Below are 19,230 nucleotides of genomic sequence, written 5' to 3' on the forward strand. Positions count from 1 at the left end.
AGAGTGTGGTGAGCACAGTCTTTGGCTCACTGGGCTGAATCTAACAATAATGTGTCTCAGTGACATTTTAATTGAGTGTGACAGAGGGATAGTCTGCAGGAGGCTGAGCTAGTTTTCTGATGCTATCTTATCAAACTCCCCTCATTATCTACCTACCCCAGCACATGCCACTCCTCTCATTCAATGCCAGCCTGATTCTCCCACCCATCATGGGTGGTAATGGTTCCCATCGCCTGGATGGCCCGGGTATTCCAATTTACCTGGCACAGGTGCCATCTTTAAAAGGACAATGGGCACACAGTTGACTTTTCTCGGTTCAGACCCCGCCTGCACGGTTTACCCTGAGCCTGGTAGATAAGGGGGGATTGCACCAAGATTTGTCGGAAGGGTCATGAAGGTCATGGTAGATGGGCTAGTACAGAGAAGGACCAATTTCCTTCCAGAGGAGTGTACACCACCAGACCCATCAAACATGGCCTGACCTCACGTCCAGCTCAATGCAGTCTACGCAGTTTGAAGAAATGTCCAGAAATACAGGACAGGCACCAGTAACCTTCCCCGTTCTGCCAGGATAAGTGTCACCATCTTCTCTCTCTCTCTCTCTCTCTCTCTCTCTGTCTTCCTTTCTCTTTGTGGCTCCACTTCTCCCTTACACTGAAAATACTATATCGATTCCACACTGTTGAGTGGCTCACTCCAGTCACCTCAAAGATCACCCGCACCACCGACCTACATCACCACTGACAGCAGGACCAGCCACTTTCACCCTTTCTCCCTACCTCCCTTTCCCTACTTCCAGGAAAACAGCCTGAAATACGACAGAAAGGGCCAAGCCAGGTGTTGCATGGCCCGACGTCAGTGCAGTCTACCCCTGCCACTGCCATGCAGAGAGGAGCCTGGAATGAGCCGGAAAGAACCGGTGTATGACCCATGTGGAGAAACCAAAACATTCTCATCCCACCAATTGAGTAAGGCTCCCTGTTCAGTGAAGGGTAATTCTCACTTTAAACTCACTGTCAGTTCCATTTCCACCTGGAACAGTGCCCCCGATGCCATCTCCCTTTTATATCGAGCCGGTATGGAATCCCCATGGTCTCGGTGGGCTGGAGGGTGGGCTCACAACACATCGTCTCCACCAGCTCCCAGGAAGGGAGCACGGAGTCTCCCTCCTACACCTCCTCCTTCAGACAGCTCAGATACTGAAACTAACCTGTAATATTTACTAGTCTCCCAACTTGTCCTAACATCTTCAATAATCAAGCATTGAAAATCTCACAGAGTCACTCACAGTCCCCATGGAAAAACTGAAATACTGTCACACTCACTGGAGAGAGCAAATACTGATGCACTCTCATGGAGTGACTCAAATAATGAAATGCTGTCCACGGAATAACAGAAATCCTGACACACACCAGAGGGAGGGAGTGAAATATTGACAAACCACAGAGCCAGAGAAACTCTGATGGGCTCCCTTTATTTGTATAAGTCTAAGTTTATTTGTTTGCGTCTCTAACTTCTGTGCTGTTTGAAGTGATGCAACGCCCTCCTCTGCTGGTCTCTACACACCACTACACACCACTGCACAGGCAGTGACAGAGGATGAGACCCAATCAAGATTTCTTCAGAGATAATGGGGACTGCAAATGCTGGAAAAACCGAGATAACAAAGTGTGGAGCTGGATGAACACAGCAGGCCAAGCAGCATCGTAGGAGCTTGCCTGCTGTGTTCCTCCAGCTTCACAATTTGTTGTCAGCGATTTATTCAGTGAGGGACGGGGAGGGGAGGAGATCACAATGCCATCCAAACTAATTTCATATTTATGCATTTACCTCAATGTCTTTTAAAAGTTGTAACTGCGTCCACTCCTGCCACTTCCTCTGGAAGTTTATTCCACCAAAAACGGATCTCTGTGGAAAATAGTTACTTCTCATGTCTTTTCAAAGTCTTTACTCCTCTGAACTTAAAATACTCCCCTAGTCTTGATATTCTTCACCCAAGGGAAATACATCTGACATTCAACTTATGTGACCCTTCATGATTTTATAAACCTCTATAAAGTCAGCCCTTAATGTCCAATGCTCCAGTGAAAAGCCCCAGCCTATCCAGCCTCTCCTTATACCTCAGTCTATCCACTACCAGCGACATCTTTGGAAATGTCTTCTGAAGCCTCTCCTGCTTAGTATAATCCTTCCTACAGCAGTGCCACCAGAATTGGTTACAGTGCTCCAGAAGAGGCTTCATCAACTTCCTGTAGAATCTCAACATGACGTCCGGATTTATAAACTCAAAGGCCTGAGCAATGAAAGCAGCGTACTAAATGCTTTCTTAACTACCCTGCCTATTTGTGTCTCTGTTCTAAACACAACCAAAGGCACTACTTTTAAAAGTATAAGTCCCACCACCATATGTTTTACCAAAATGCAATACCTTGCATTCACCCAAATTAAACACCACCTGCCACATCACAGCCCAGTGACTAATACTCCCACTTTATTTTCCCGAAGATCCTTTGCTTGGTTTGCCTTGTATAGGCAGGACGAGGAGGGAGGATTGTCGACCAGTCAGTGGTGAGGAGACACTGGAATATAATTTGTTGTTTTGTACCAGTTAATGGTTTTAGGAAGAGGGCATTCACACGTTGGAGGCGAGAAACAGTGATATGTCATACGGTCTTTTGGGACCAGAAATTATGCACTTTCGTTAGCTCTTGTTTTCAGGAATAAAATCAATTTGATATCCTTCACAGCGCAGTGTGTGCCTGCAGGGCTTTATTCACTATCATAGCAGTCTACAGACGATAGTCACTAAACCGGAAATCATAGCCATGTATTTAAAGATGTCAATAGTTTATCTCGACGGCAGAGCATATGCAAACAACATAATATAGTTGGTGCAAATACCTTGTATTTGTTTGATAATAAACAAATGTTCCCTGTGTTAATCAGTAAAGTTAAACAGAATTTAAGAAATCAAAACTTAGCTGAACGTTGACTCTTAAAATGTGACCCAAAATTTGGGCATTGTTTAAGTCTTGTGCAGTGGGTAGCGTCCATGCCACTGAGGCAGAGCGCTGGATTTGATCCCCACTTGTGGTAATGTCCCCACCTCTGGAACTGAAGTGCTGGATTCAAGTCCTGCCTGATCAGAGGTGTGTCACAGCATGTCAGAACAGGATGATGAGCAAAAATACAGGAGAATAATGTTGCAGATTCAGGATCTAAAGGTGTTTCAGAATACATCTGAGCAAGTTGCTTAGAATTATTTTAGAATTGAGACATGCTCGAAGAGGAAGAGGCACCGATTTTGAATTTCAGGATTTAGGCCCGGGATAAGAGAAAGCATAGCCATTCGTGTTGATTGGAGGAAAATTGCACGTTACAGATGTTTGTAAAATCGTGAATGGTATGGCCAGCGCGAATAATCAAGAACTTTTTTTGCCAGAGCAAGGGAGTCCAAAATTAGAAGGCATAGCGTGAAGTTGAGAGGGGAAAATATTTTAAAAAGGTCATAAGAGGGAACCTTTTCACACGCAGGATGACACGTGTATGGAACAAACTGCCAAAGGAAGTAGAGGAGGCAATTAAAAATAACATTTAGAAGGAATCTGGATGGGTATATGATCAGGAAGGGTTTAGAGTGATATGGGCTAAATGCTGGCAAATAGGACTCGATTAATTGGCTAGCTGTTCGACATGGACAAGTGGGACTGAATGGTTTGCTTCCATGCTGTACATTTTTATGATTAATTCATCCAATTGACCAAGACCTCTTGTAATCTTTAGTAACCTTTTCCCCTGTCCACGATAAAACCAGCAAACTTGCTAATTTTACCTTCTATAATTCACTCCGAAATCACTTTTGGAAGTGACAAACAAATATAGATCCAGCACCGACATCTCTGGATCACCACTGGTGATAAGATTCCAGTCTGAGAAACAACCCTCACGATCACCCTGTCTCCTCCCATTAAGCAGAAATACACAGACACATACACACACACACACACACACACACACACACACACACACACACAAACACACACACACACACACACACACACACACACACACAGGCATACTAGGACACAGACACAATTGTGTGTTTTTAAGACAGGGATAGATAAGTTGTCATTAGTAAAGGGATCAAGGGTTACGTTGAAAAAGTAGTAGAGTTATTTTGAGAAACCTGTCAGGCAAGATCGAACAGAAGGTCAGATTGATAAATACTTTATTGAACTGAGTCAATGGGAATGTGTGATAGGTTTCAGGGGCTGAATGGGCGCATTTGTTCCTACTTGTGCACTTTTAAGAAGACGTAACTTGCTGTGAGGTTGACACACTTTAAGGAGTCTTTTAATTAAGATTGAGATCAGGATATTGCTTTCTCTGTAATATTGTGCGGTCTGTGGTGTTGTCATCAGTTGAAGACTCGGTTATTGAAGATATTAAATGCTGACCTCAACTGACCTTTGATGATCAGCAGAGTCAATATTTATTGGGAATGAACAGGAAAGGGGTTTTCAGCCATAAATAGATCAGCCATGATCTTTCTAAATTGAGCAGCAGGCTCAAGGGTCCAAATGGCCAACTACAGGTCCTATCTGATGTGCTGTTATCTCACTCCACCCCTTGAGGATGTGACAGACGTAAAGGAAGACCCATTAAACCAGCCAGGATTACGACGGATGGGAGGAGACCGTTCTGACCCTCGAAGGAGTTCCATCGGAATAGAATGAAATATTCAGTCATTGAGCCATCAAGATTTATAGCATGGAAACAGAACATTTGGTCCAACGCATCCATCCTGAATAAATCTATTCCCCTTTGCCAATATTTGGTCGATACCCGACGCACTCATGTACCCATCTAGATGCCTTGAAAAGGTTGTAACTCGATCAACCTCAAACACTTCCTTTGGCAGCTCATTCCAATCAAGAACCACCCTCTACATGAAAATGTTGCACTTTTGGTCACTTTTAAACATTTCCCCTCCCATCTTAAGCCATGCACTCTCGTTTTGGGCTCCCCCACCCCAGGGAAAATACCTTGACTCTTTATCCTGATTTACCATAATTTTATAAACCTCTGCAAGGTCACCCCTCAATGGCAATTGTTTATTTTATTGTGTAGTTACTGCAGCACTTTTTCCACGCAACACCCACAGCCAAAAATGACATTAATTATTAAGATGATCTGTATTGGTGGTACTGTTAAAAGTGACAAAAGTAAACCAGGCTAACAGGAAACCCCCCCTCCTCCTGAGCACACCATGGAGACGGCAGTCTAGATTTATTGATGCATCTGAAAGACAGCATTTTTAACCATGCAGCGTTCTACTCAAGTGTTTGTCTATATTCTGTACTGTCTTTTAATCCCTCAAGAATCAGAATCATTAACAGTACAACCTTTATGTGATGGTCTGGTTTAAAAAAATGGCCCTAACAGTGTATTACTGAGCTCAGAAATATCTCGACAAACAGCTACACACCACAAGACGAGGCCATGCAACCTTTCCAGGTTGCTACACAGGAGCAGGGGGCCCTGGCTCGCTAAAATTAAATACAGAGCGGAAATAACAAATTAGTTTTACATTGGAAAGCTGTACCTAATGGAATTCCTCAAGGACAAGTGTGAGGTCAACAATGTATGATCTAGCTTAATGATTTGGATGAAGGGCTGATTGGATTGGAGCTCAATTTATAAGTACACCAGGACAGTCATCCTATAAGATGTCAAGTGGAGACACAGCATCTAAAATGAAATATAGACAACAGGATGTTGGTGTGCAAACCTTTAGCAAAGAAAATAAAACAATACAAAGTGGGTTATGGGAAGGTTTTGTGTTGTAGAAAGGATAAAACAACAGATAGTTATATGACTGGAGAGAAAATTCAGAGGGTTTTGCGTACCCTGGTTTGTGAATCACAGCAAGTTAGTTTGAAGATGCAACAAGTGATGTGGAAAGGAAAGGTAATGATGTTGTTTCTTGCAAAGAGTGTCAGGTGTGATCTGAGGGATGTTTTACTGAATCTGTACAGGGCTTTGCTGAGACCACTTCTGATGCACTGTGTGTAGTTATGAATCCCTAAACTGGACAAAAATGTCCACTGCATTCAAAACCTTGCAAAGATGTTTCTCTTGACTCAGTCCTGGGATGAATATATTATGTTATGGAGGGTTAACAGTTTAAGCCAGAGAATGAAAGATGGTCTTATTTGCCAGATAAGTTCTTGAGAAGATTGTAGCTGGTGAATACCTGATGGATATTTCCTCTTGTATGGGAGAACATAACTGGGGAATAATTTAAAAATAAGACAAGTTCTGAAGAATGTTGGCTGGATATGAAACATTAACTCTGATTTGTCTTCACAGATGCTGCTAGGTCTGCTGAGTTTTCCACATAATTTCTGTATTTGTTTAAGAATACGACACATTCATTTTTAAACAGATATTGTGAAAATACGAAACAATTTATTTCTAAATTACACAGGCATATATAAACATATCTTTAAAGCAAGTAGAATCATTTGTTGCGAAGGAAATGGCTATGTTTCTGACAACAGCAATGCTGACACTACATGGAGCAGGGAATGTCATGGAATTATACAGTTCAGACAATGTTCAAGGAGACCTCACGTGGCCGACTTTGGGTGTTGGATAATATTATTGTGTGATTCAACTCAGAGGGCAAATTGTAAACTCCCTGGAAAACAGCAGCCTATTGCTCCCTCTCTCTTTCCTTCTTCCTCTTCACAGCAATGTATGTGAGCTGAACACCCACCAGTCATCTTTACCACTCATGCAAGATTCCTGACAAGGATTGTATCACAGATAATAGGAACTGGAGAATCTGAGATAACAAAGTGTGAAGCTGGATGAACACAGCAGGCCAAGCAGCATCTCAGGAGCACAAAAGATTCATTGGAATCTCCCAATGCCTGAAGCAAAGCGAATTCAGCCAAGTCTACTTGTTTCAGCCGGTAAGCACATTGCCAGCAACTTGTCTGAGCAGTACTCCCTAAGAAGCTGAATAACGTTCGGGGCAATGTCTCAGTTCTAATTTCATCATGAGCTGAACGATTCTTCAGACAAAGGTCTTTCAAGTGAATACTGCAGAGAACTTGTTTGTCAGTTTGTCATCAAATGCACCTGTATGTATGTGTGTGTTGCTGTGATATGTCGCTGTGTGTGTGTCTGTCAGCATGTTGAGAAACAGAAAATATCAATGTATGTATTTGCAACACCCAAACTGTTTTTCATTCATCTTTCCATTGTAGTTTGAGTAACTTTGTTTTAGTCATGGATGGTTATTTAAGTAGATAAAAGAAAACTGCCTGACATGTTCCTAACACTAACCCCGACTCAGTCTGAGACCGATACCATCGGCCACATCACCGACCTGGTTACATTTAACATTTGCTGTGACCATTGGAGGAGTGGAACAAGAAAAGGAAACAGTGACCTGACAAGCCAGGGAACCATAGACCAATGAGCCTAACATCAGTGCTGGGTAAGTTGTTGGAGGGGATCCTGAGGGATAGAATTTAAATGCATTTGGAGAGGCAAGCATTGATTAGGGATAAACAGCATGGCTTTGTGAAATGGAAACCATGTCTCAATAATGTGATCGAGTAATTTGAAGACGTGATAAAGAAGATTGATGAAGGCAGTGTGGCAGGATTTGTCTCTATGGACTTCAGCAAGGCATTTGCTAAGATTCTGAACGGAAGACAGGTTAGTAGGTTCGGTCAGATGGGATCCAGGGGTTGCTAGCCAATTGAATTCAAAATTGCCTTGAAGGTAGAGGATTGTTTTCCTGACTGGAGGCCTTTGGCCCAGCGGTGTGCCACAGTGCTGAGTTTATTACATTTCATCATTTACGTAAAGGATTTGGATATGAATAGCAGAGGCAATGGATGGTAAGTTTGCAAATGATAACAAAAAGCAGTGTAGTGTACAGTGGGGAAGATTATCTCCGAGTACAACAGGACTTTGATCAGATAGGCCAAAGCAGTGGTGGAAGGAGTTTAATTTAGATAAATATGAGGTTTTGCATTTTGGAAGGTAAAGTAGGGAAGGACATATACAGTTAATGATAGGGTCCAGGGGAGTGTTTACAAATAAAGAGACCTTCGGGTGCAGCTGCATAATTCTTTGAAAGCAGAGTAGCAGGTTGTCAGGAGAGTGAAGAACACATTTGGCACGCTTACCTTAATCAGTCCGATTATTGTGTGCAAGAGTTGCAATGGCATGTTCACGTATACAGGCCATTGCTGCGGCCACTTTAAGAATACTGCCCGTATTTTGGTGACACTGTTAAAGGAAGGAAGTTGTTAAACTAGAGAGGTGTGAGGAAAAGATTTACAAGAGTGTTCCGGGACTGGATGGCTTAGGCTGTGTGGAGAGATTGAATTGGTGAGGGCCTTTTCACCTGGAGTGTTGGAGGCTGAGGGATGACATTGTAGGGGTTGATATAATCATGAGGGGCACAGAGAGTCTAATAACCAAGGACTGTTTCCCAGAATAGTGGATTCCAAAGTCAAGAACATAAGTTGCAGGCGGGAGGGGAAAGATTTAGAAGAGAACTTTGGGGCCGACTTTTTCACGCAGAGAGTGGTGCATGTGTGGAAAGTGCTGTCAGAAGAAGAGGTCAAGGGTACACAATTATACATTTTAAATGTGTCTGGATTAGTACATGAACATGAAGTGTTTACAGGGTTATGGACAAAATGCTGGCAAATAGGAATATATCAGATTAGATATCTGGTCGGCATCAACAAATTGGACAAAAGGGTCTGTTTCTGTATTTTATGACTTTCTGATTTTATAAGATGGACGAGAAGAAAATCTAAAATTCTTTGGAGTCAAAATTGCTTCCCCAGACGTATATGATGCCTTCCTGTGTACATTTATTCAAAGCTGAGTTAGTGAATTATTTGACAGATGTTATGTGAAACACAATTCATTTAAACCCTGCAGTTAAACTACAATCAAAGAAAGAGGAATTTAGAATATTCTCAGTCTATTGGAAAACTTAACCGCATAATAGTTACAGCAACGATATCTAATTAGCTGTTCCAATACAAGAAAATACTGTAAACACACCCTTTGGACAAAAAGAAAGCTCAGAAACAGATTCTCACATGCACTTCTCCAATCCAAGTGGGTCAAATTAAGTCCAAAGTCCAGTAACCAGGAGGGATTCACTGAAGTTTCTAATTCTGTTCTGACCCTCATGGCTGCTGATGCCACTGAGAAACAAAAACCTAGAAATCATAGAGGAAGGTATTATGCTTGCTGTCAGTTATGAGCAACATGACCTTCAGTACAGGGTCACACATTAATGTGGGTAGAGTTCATTCAGAGCCTGTATCTGTATCTCAATCACCATGGGGCTCAGCAGAGGCACTTAAACTGTTAGGAATGCCGTACGCAGGGTAAAGTGTGGAATTTCTCACGGTCTTACTGCTTTCTGTGAACAGAAGTGATTGTGTTCAATCCTCAAGTTCTAATACAATCATCTCATATTATCTCAAAAAACTGCAGGTTAAACATTCAGTTTATTCAGCCTATCCACATGGTACCATCTTCTTGAGTATTGGACTGGTGATACATTTTGCACTGTAAGGAGATCATTCCTTTCAAAGGAGATCAAATCTGTACACAATGGCCCAAAATAGTCTCTCATCAAGACTCGACCACTGCAGAAAGATGGCTTTACTCTTGTCACTGAATCATCTTACATCTAAGGACAAATACCATTCACTGCTCTCATTACTGGTGGCCCTGTATGTACTATCATCGTTGACTCATGATCAGGGACATGCAGGTCCTTTTCTACAACAACTCTTCCCAACCTCACCCTATTTAATCAATACAAAATGAGATGTATGCTATTGCTGGTTACACCCAATTCATTTGTATGCCTTTCAAATTGCGGTGATCCAAAAACTGATACATGTAATACATCAATCAGCAACTTCTTTCAGTCCTGAAAAGAGCACTACTCGCTGTATTGCCTCAACTAAACAATATTCAATCAATGTAGTATAATTTCCCTTCCCACTGGACTCCAACCACTCACCTGTTTACAACCATTTCAAAAGTATTCTGTAAATTCAAACACACCACTCCCACTGCTTCTTGTTTGTGGGTGTGACACCTATTATATGCATGTTACTCAGTCACACATCGACCATACGCAGTACCACAAAAACAGGAATTGCCGAAACAAGTAGGGAAGTGCATCTACTTCTGTCGATGATTTAGTTTCCTCTGTTTTTAGATCTCCTCTTCCATATTCTCTCTGTCTTTCTTTTTCTCTCTCACTCATACATATATTACATATTACTTAATAAATCCTCCCAGCATTCTCCATGTCGTATCTCTCAAATCCCCTTCTTTCAATTTAAGACTTTTGCTCACTTTTGGATGTGACATGATTAGAATTGATTAATACAACGACAAATCCATGAGGGAGGAACTGGCCAGAGTTAATTGGAAAGGAAGCTTAGCAGGGAAGACGGTGAAACCGCAATGGCAGGAGTTTCTGGGGATAATTTTGATGCACACCTGAAAATAATTGATGCCTCAATTAACAACAACTTGACAGATTCATCAAAGATGATTTCCCTTTCCTGAATCTAAGTTGACACTATCAAGTCTGATCATGATTCCACAATTGTTTAGTTTTCACATTCCTTACAAAATATTCCAATACTTTCCTCAAAACGGACACCAAGTAGCCCAGTATTTATTTATTTTTTCTGTGTTCCCTCACACTCCAGTATTTTGTGTTATTACAGAACCTACGCTCCAGTCTGTAGGAACCAGAATTCCCAGAATCTTAACAATTTTGAAGGCTGATCAATAATTATTTCTTGTAGTTGCAACATTTAAAATACATTTGCATATTTCCATGAACAGAAACATTTGAAGGGGTATGGGCCAAGTCCAAGCAGATGAGACCATGTTAGTTTGTGATTATGTCAGACATGGACTGGTTGGACTAAAGAGCTGTCTGACTCTGTAAATCTTTCACTAGCTCTATTGCCACCTTCATGAACAAGCTGGATGGGGGTGCAGCAATGCACGAGACTCCAATTCTATTAGTTTTTGAAGTAATGCCTCTTCTGTAAATCTAATCTCCCACAGCTTCTCATTTTCAGCAGTCACTCTGTCCTGTAGTGTTTCTGGAAAAATTTCTGTACCTTCCTCTGTGGAGGCAGAACTGGTGTATTCCACTCAGCAGCAGCTGGTGGGAGTCAGGTGAAGAGAGGCAGCCTCTGTCAGTGAGTGAATACATCGGAGCCCTGCACTTAGGAGATGATGGACATGGCACCCACTCCTACACAGAGAGTTCTAGAATCTAAACAGTTCAATGAAATTGACATTTGATGGCCAACAATGGGAAATGCTGAAACCAGTGACACAAAGCGATAACCACCTCTTTTTACAATCAAATTGGTTTCACAATTTGCAGCTGGCACAGGTCCAGGTAGAGAGAAGAATAAATAGACAATCAAAATAATTGTAACGAACAGCAGCCAGAAGGGAACTACAAATAGAAAGGTGCAGATGATGGTTTCTCTAGAAACAGCACTGATACGGAAGTGAAGGCTGGGGATACTATCAGTGATAGAGGGAACATTCAGATATAAATTAGTCAGGACAAACTCGGGCAATGGTGATTTTGAACACTTCTGTTCCTCCTCAGATGTTTGTAAATGAAGGGCATGAAAGCCACGGAATAAGGATAGAGTTTGTAAATGCAAGTCAATACAATAGTCTACATCTTTGCCAAAAACCGGTCACAGAAATAGAGATGAATTTCAAAATGAGTTATGGAATTAATAAATGGATAGAGAAACAAAGACTTACCTGGAAAACCAACAATAGCGAGGATGGGGTAATAACCCGCTTGAATAACAAGCAGTACACCGTATATCTTCAATGCTAACTGTGCCCGATGCAAAGAAAACCAGTAAAGGCCAAAGGATAAACCCCTGTCCATTATTGTAACATTCCCATCTATTACTGTCAGATACTGGTACACCGGTGTAACATTCCCACCTATGTTTCTGAGATTCTGATCCATAATTGGAACTTTCCATACTATTGTCCTCAGAAACTGGTCCGTAATTGGAACATCCCAAACAGCTGCGCACAGTTTCTGGCCTCTTCCTGTCTCTGGAGCTGCTGATTCCAATTGTGCTGACGATGACTATAACTATAGGATAGCTCCTGAAAAAGAAGCCCCTTATTAACAGACGAGATAAAGCCTCCACTGAGACAGTTAGTATCCAGGGAGACTCACATTAATCTTAGTCACTGAACCAACAGCTCCAGTTAACCCCTTTCACTCTGACACTTTTAACGTTACAACAATACCTGGTCTGGGTGGGATGCTGACATTGCCTGCTGTTGGTCTTAGTGCCCATTTCCAAATACTCTACGAATGATGGAGATAAAGGAGAAAGGTGGTGCTTTCTCTTCACAGGTTCGATGATACCACTGCATTATCCACACACGATGCTCTATGTAACCATGTTCCGAAGAGCCAGTCGAGTTTTTCGAAATGTGCTGAAGTCTCCTCCAACACAACAACTGCCAGTCTAAAAAACTGTCTCTGGACACAACTGCCCTGAACGCAGACACGAAGTGTTGATTTCTCTGAACTTTCCTCTCACTGTTCTAATGAGACAATGTTTCATCTTTAACACAATACATGCAATAATTTGCTTCTAAAGTTGCTCATAACTTTTTGGACAGTTTATACAACTTTTCTTTTCCTTTTATTGGCATTCCCCAAAAGTGAACGTTGCATTTCTAATTGCCTTTTTTATTGGGTTTAAATGGTCAGAGATAGAATCTGTGTGATTGGTTAAGAAACAGAAAGGAATCGGAGACTGTGGCTGAGGAGACTGGGCAGGAGTAAAGTGATATACACCAGTCATCAATATTTTCTTCACAGGTGGAATGAAATAAAATGCAGAGAAAGAAACTATACGTTCGGATTAAAGAATGGCATGTGACACTTTAAACAAAACAGGATAGTTTGACATGGAATGGAGGAGAAATAAATTTATATGACATAACAACTTTTGAGGCTGGAGGAACACAACAGGCCAGGCAGCATTAGAGGTGCAGGAAAGCTGTGGTGCAAGAAAAAATGCCAGGGGTGGTGGAGAGTTTGGAGCAGACAAGGGAATCACGGAGAGAGCAGTCCATTCTGAAAACAGATAAAGGTGGGGAGGGAAATATATCCTTCATGGTGGGGCCAGACTGCAGGTGGCGGACCGCTGCAGGAGGTGTTACACCTGTCCGTACACGTCGCATTTTTATCATTTTGTGTGGTTTAAGTTACTGTTTTTAGTGTCCCAACTTATTTTAATTAATCATCACTCTACCAGGAAATAAATATATTGGCCTGCCAGGTTCTGTCATCAGCAAGTGTCTTTCAAAGTTGTCGGGATAAAAGGTCTGGCATCGGACGCACAATGTTAAAGATTACTGTGTGGTACACACACGCAGGACACAGAAATTGACAAAAACAAACAGGAAAATATATTTAATTCTGTTGATAATCTGTCTTTCTCAATTTTTAACACATCTCTGTCCATATTCTCTCTCTGTGTAACTCTCTCTCTCCCTTTGTAGCCTGTTAATGGGCCCTCCAATTGTTCACCATGTCCCATCTCTCAAACTTCCCTCTTTCAGCTAGATTTATTACTCTCTTCTGGTTGTGATGCGATTATAATTGAGGCTTGTCACTGGAAAGACAAGAAGGAAGAACTGTCCAGAGTTCATTCAAAGCAAAGCCGAACTGGGAAGACGGTGGAGCAACAATGGCAAGAGTTTCTGATGATTATTCGAAGGCACATCTGAAATTCATCCCCAGGAAGAAGAAGCATGCTCAGGGGGTGACACGGCAGCCATGGGTGATAGAGGAAGTCAGGGATAGCATAAAAGTAAAAGATAAAACATACAATGTGGTGCAGAGTATTGGGAATCTGGAGAATGAGGAGACTTTGAATGTCATTGGAGGCTAACGAATAAAAGCAATGGGGATGAGAAAATGAAAAAAGATGGTAAGCTTTTTAATTGTGATAGAAGATTGCAAGTGGTGTTTAGATATGTAGTAGGGATAAAAGTGAGACAAGAGCAAATATTGGACTGCTGGGAAATGTGGCTGGAGTAGTTCCGGGAAACAGAGAAATGGCGGAGGAATTGAATACGTACTTTGCATTGTACTTTCTGGCGGAAGGCAGCAGCAGCCTGTCAGAACTTCAAAATGGTCAGAGGGCCATCAAACCAGTCAATGGCTTAGTGATGAGTGTGGGTGAACATGCCAGGGTCAGAACTACGGGCACCTAAAACTGATGTCAACCCATTAATGTTACTGCCATTGACTGCTTGTATTCCAAACAGCAGAACTAACATCTGATCGCGAGGGCTAAATGATCACAAGATCAACAGATCAGATCTGAGCTCTGCCACACCGAGTCATCAATGGTGATAAACTATTAAGCAACTCACAGGAGAATAGGGCTGCACAAATCCCCTCATTGTAAATCATGAAAAAGCACTACTCCCTCTTTCCTGGCTGACATCTCACACAATATTCTGTCTCTACCCAACCCCCGTAGTGTCTGGAAATCCTTATTTATATTCAGTGCCTTTACTTCCACAGCCTTTTATGATGGGGAATTCACCAGGTTTACCAGTCCCCGAGTGCAGACGTTTAATTGCGGGTGGCACGGTGACTGAGTAGTGAGCACTGCAACCTCACAGCACCACGCACCCGGGTTCGAATCCAGCCTCGGGCAATTGTCTGTGTGGGGTTTGTACATTCTCCCCGTGTCTATGTGGGTTTCCTCCAGGTGCTCTGGATTCCTCACACAGCCCAAAGAGTTGCAGGTTAGGTGGATTGGCCATGCTAAATTGCCCATAGTGTTCAGAGGTGTGTGGGTTATAGGGGGGGTGGGACAGGGTGGGATGCTCCAAAGGGCGGTGTGGGCTTGTTGGGACAAGGGGCCTTTTTCCACACGGTAGGGAATCTCATCTCAATGCAGAGTGGCCTGCCCGTACCTAATACTTGTTTTAGATACTCCTTGTTTTAGACATTCCAACCAGGGGCATTATCATCCCTGCTTCCAGACTGTCTCACCTTTCCAGAATTTTACCAATTCCTTTGCTATCTCCACTCATTTTCCCAAAGCTCATGGAGTACAGGCTCAGGCAACCCAAACTCTGCTTCATTACGAACCTCACTTCAGTGATCAGAAACTAAAACTGAAATTAATGGAAAAGCCTAGCAGGCCTGTGGTGAGAAATCAGAGTTAACCTTTGAGGTCTAGTGACTCTTCCTCAGAACTGATGGGAGCGTGGAAAATTTTGGCTTTGATGCAGAAGGTAGGGTGGAAGAGGTGGGCGAGGAGTAGAGGTCATTCTTCACTGCACTTCCTCAACATTAAGTTCGTCCTTTATTTGATAAAGAGACCAAAACTGCACACAATACTGCACAATGTTCGAGATGAGGTCTCACCAAGCACCTTTATGTACAGTAAAGTAACCTTACTCCTGTACTCCAATCTCCTTGAAATGTAGATCAATGAGACTTTATCCCCCTAATTGCTTTTTGTTCCTGCAATATTGCTGTCAGTGACTGGTGTACAAAGAGATCCAGATCCTTTTCAATGTTACAGCTACCCACTGGGCTGGTTTATGTACACTGGTCGCTGTGCCCATGCCATTCCTAGTATTCACTTCAGACTTCACGGATGGCTGCCCTACATGAGCCTCAATGGTCTGGTCAGAAGAAAATTTAAGAAAAATGCGCATAAAGCACTTTAAAGGACATATCTCAACCAATCACCTTTTAAAAATTGCTTTTTATTTTAAACTGCCATTGTACAGTTCCCACCAAAGTTACAATCCCACGTCTATCCACATTGTTCTTCATCTGCCATACATTTGCCCATTCACTCCACCTGCCTTAATCACCTCGGAGCGTTTTTCACATCGCCTTCTCACAATCATACATTGTTTTATGCCATCAGCAGACTTGGAAGTATCACATTTCTTTTATGCAAACAAATCGTTGATGTGTATTGTGAATAGTGTGGGTCCCAGCACCCATCCCTGTGATACTCCTCTAAAATTCCACTCCCAAAAATATTGTTTCATTCCTACTCACTGTTTCCTGTCAGCTGTCCCATTCTGAACATGTGTCCATACATCAACTACAATCCCATAAGGTTTGATGTTGCATACAAGGTTTGGGATTTTATCAAAAATAAAAATGCATTGTACCCATTGCTTCTTCATAATTTGTCAACCAGTCAGTTTCTGAAATATGATTTCCTTTTCACATATCTATGTTAATTTTGTCTATGCCTATTACTGCCAGTCACAAAAAAAATTACAAAACCATTCATTTACAGAATTCATTCTATTTTCTTTATCTCACTAGATTCAGGAATTGCTGGTGTCTAGAGAGTATATTAACAAGGGTTATCAGAGTGATTTGTAATACCTTCCAGAAATGTGCTGGCTCAGAGACAAAAAAAAAGTGCAGTTTCCTTTCCGTCTGAACTGGAGAACAGGGAAATGGCAGAACTAGAAAGTAACTACTTCAGTTTTGTCTTCACAGAAGAAAACAAAACAAAACAAATTTCTTCCCAGCGACACCAAGAAACCTAAGTGTGGGGACCATTGCAAAGCAGATTGGTACTGCAGATGTACCACTAAACAGGCTGGCATTGGTAAGGTGGCAGCTCATGCTTTGACTAACAGTAAATGGAGCTCCTAAAAATGGATTCTCTATTTCTCCACTGCAAAATCAAACTTTATGGGATTGCAGCTGATATATGGACAGACATTTATAATGGGACAGCTGACAGGAAACAGTGAGTCGGAATAAAACAATATGTTGTGGAGTAGAGTGCTTGCGGGGTATCACAGGGATCGGTGCTTGGACCCAAAATATTCACAATACAAGGCAAAGTGTTTATGTGTATGTTCTAGATATTATGGGGTGGGTGGTGGCAGAAGTAAAAATTGTTGTTTGAGAGAGAACATGTGTGGAGAAAATAAGTTTAAATATGAACAACAGGCAGCGGTTGGGGACTCTACGGACATAGTCTGAATGTTTCACGGATAGGTGTGATGACGCGCCTGAGAATATTAAAATAAAGGTATTGCCAGACCCGATAAGAATATAGATCAGTATGCACAGGAATGATGGATGGGATTTAGGTCTGAGTTTGGATACAAGCTGTGGAGGATCGATTAAGTTTTGCTTATGGAGGCTTGAATTGGGTAGTGTCAGCAGCAAAAAATTAGTATCACTAAAACTGTATTCATAGCTCAAGGCTGAACAGCAGATGGGATGAGCCAATGAAGTATATTTGGAAATGTAACGAGTTAAAATTAAGAGTGGTTAGGGTATGGTGTCAGGAATCAGCCCGTGACCAAAGGGATCATCACAGTTGTGACACATCTGTTTCAGTCTCAGGTGTTGGCCAGGGATGGGATGGAGTGAAGGGAAGGGAATGAAATTTGTAATCAGAAAATAATAGTGACCTCCATGTTCCCAATATTTAAATAACAATGCCAGTGATACAATGAATTATGGTAAAAGCTGAAACTGAGTATGTCAACATAGAGACTCAATAGGCACTCTGCCAGAAACAAAACTGGAGAGAATGAATGAACCAGCTCACTGATACAGTTAGCAGTGATTTGTACAGTGAACATCTAGATTCAGTGATATCTGAGGAGCAATAACAGTGGCAAGGAGTGTACAGTAAATGAAAGCAACAGTAATAAATTTGAAGGGTTTATAAAAGTAATAATTGGACCATGAGAATAACCAGAGACACTAACTATAGCCAGAATAGGATAATAAAAACATTGAATCATGTCAGAGATATATATAGAACCCACATGATAATGACGTCCAACAAAACGTAGAAAGAATCCAAACATAATTGGATAAAGTCCTGTCCATTCTTGGAACATCCCAGGGTAATGTTCTCAGATTCGTATCTCTCCTCCCCCTCTCTCTGAAGCTGCTGATCTCTGTCAGTGCTGGCTGTGATGCTCCTGCTCATACTATTTAATTGAGTCCATTTATCATTGAATGGAGTCCATTTATCGTTAAAAGATGGAAACCCTCCACTGGGATAATTAGAATCCATAGACACTGACATCAGTCAACGTCACTGAACAAACAGGTTCCGTTAACAGAAGTCATAAAATCCTGTGAATCTCTCAAATTGCACAAATATTTTCTTCTTCGAGTAATATCTTCAGAAGCACAGAGCAGTTTCTTCGGATACGTAATGATGTTGAGATATTGCCACTACCATCGGGTCTGTTTCAGGGCTTTTCAATCCTTTCGCACTTATAATTTGTAAGGATGCGTTACAAAGCATTACAATTTTCCGAAAGTGAAATAAATCCATCTCGTCTCATTACAAAATGTTTCGCTCGGAGTTGCTTGGAGACAATTGCAGTGGAAATACTCTTTAATGTGTACACTGTGTCAGGAATAATGATCAAAAATAAATCATTTCCACATTGCACAACTGTTCTGAGGAAGATCCACCGTACCCGAAATGCTAGCTCCATTTTTTTCCCTTCACAGATGCTGCCAGACCTACTGAGCTTTTCCAAAAACTTTTGTTTTTTTTGTTCCTGATTTACAGCATGCACAGATCTTTCGGTCTTTTTTGGAGGGAGACATCACATCACTTGAAACACCACAGAGACTGTGAGACCCGTTGCATACACAGATGCACACAGAGAGGCACACAGGTCGACACAGACTGTCAGATCACCAGGCACACAGATCCACTCAGAAACAAATGGAATTCCAAGTAGAATGTGAGTTGCTGTTCCTGCAACCTTCGGGTGGCATCATTGTGGCACTACAGGAGGCCCATGATGGACATGTCATCTAAAGAATGGGAGGGGGAGTGGAAATGGTTCGCGACTGGGAGGTGCAGTTGTTTATTGCGAATCGAGCGGAGGTGTTCTGCAAAGCGGTCCCCAAGCCTTAGCTTGGTTTCCCCAATGTAGAGGATGCCAAACCGGGTACAATGGATACAGTATACCACATTGGCAGATGTGCAGGTGAACCTCTGCTTAATATGGAAAGTCATCTTGGGGCCTGGGATAGGGGTGAGGGAGGAGGTGTGGGGGCAAGTATAGCATTTCCTGCGA

The sequence above is a fragment of the Stegostoma tigrinum genome, unplaced genomic scaffold (genome assembly GCF_030684315.1).
Source record: "Stegostoma tigrinum isolate sSteTig4 unplaced genomic scaffold, sSteTig4.hap1 scaffold_120, whole genome shotgun sequence".
Lineage (NCBI taxonomy): Eukaryota > Metazoa > Chordata > Chondrichthyes > Orectolobiformes > Stegostomatidae > Stegostoma > Stegostoma tigrinum.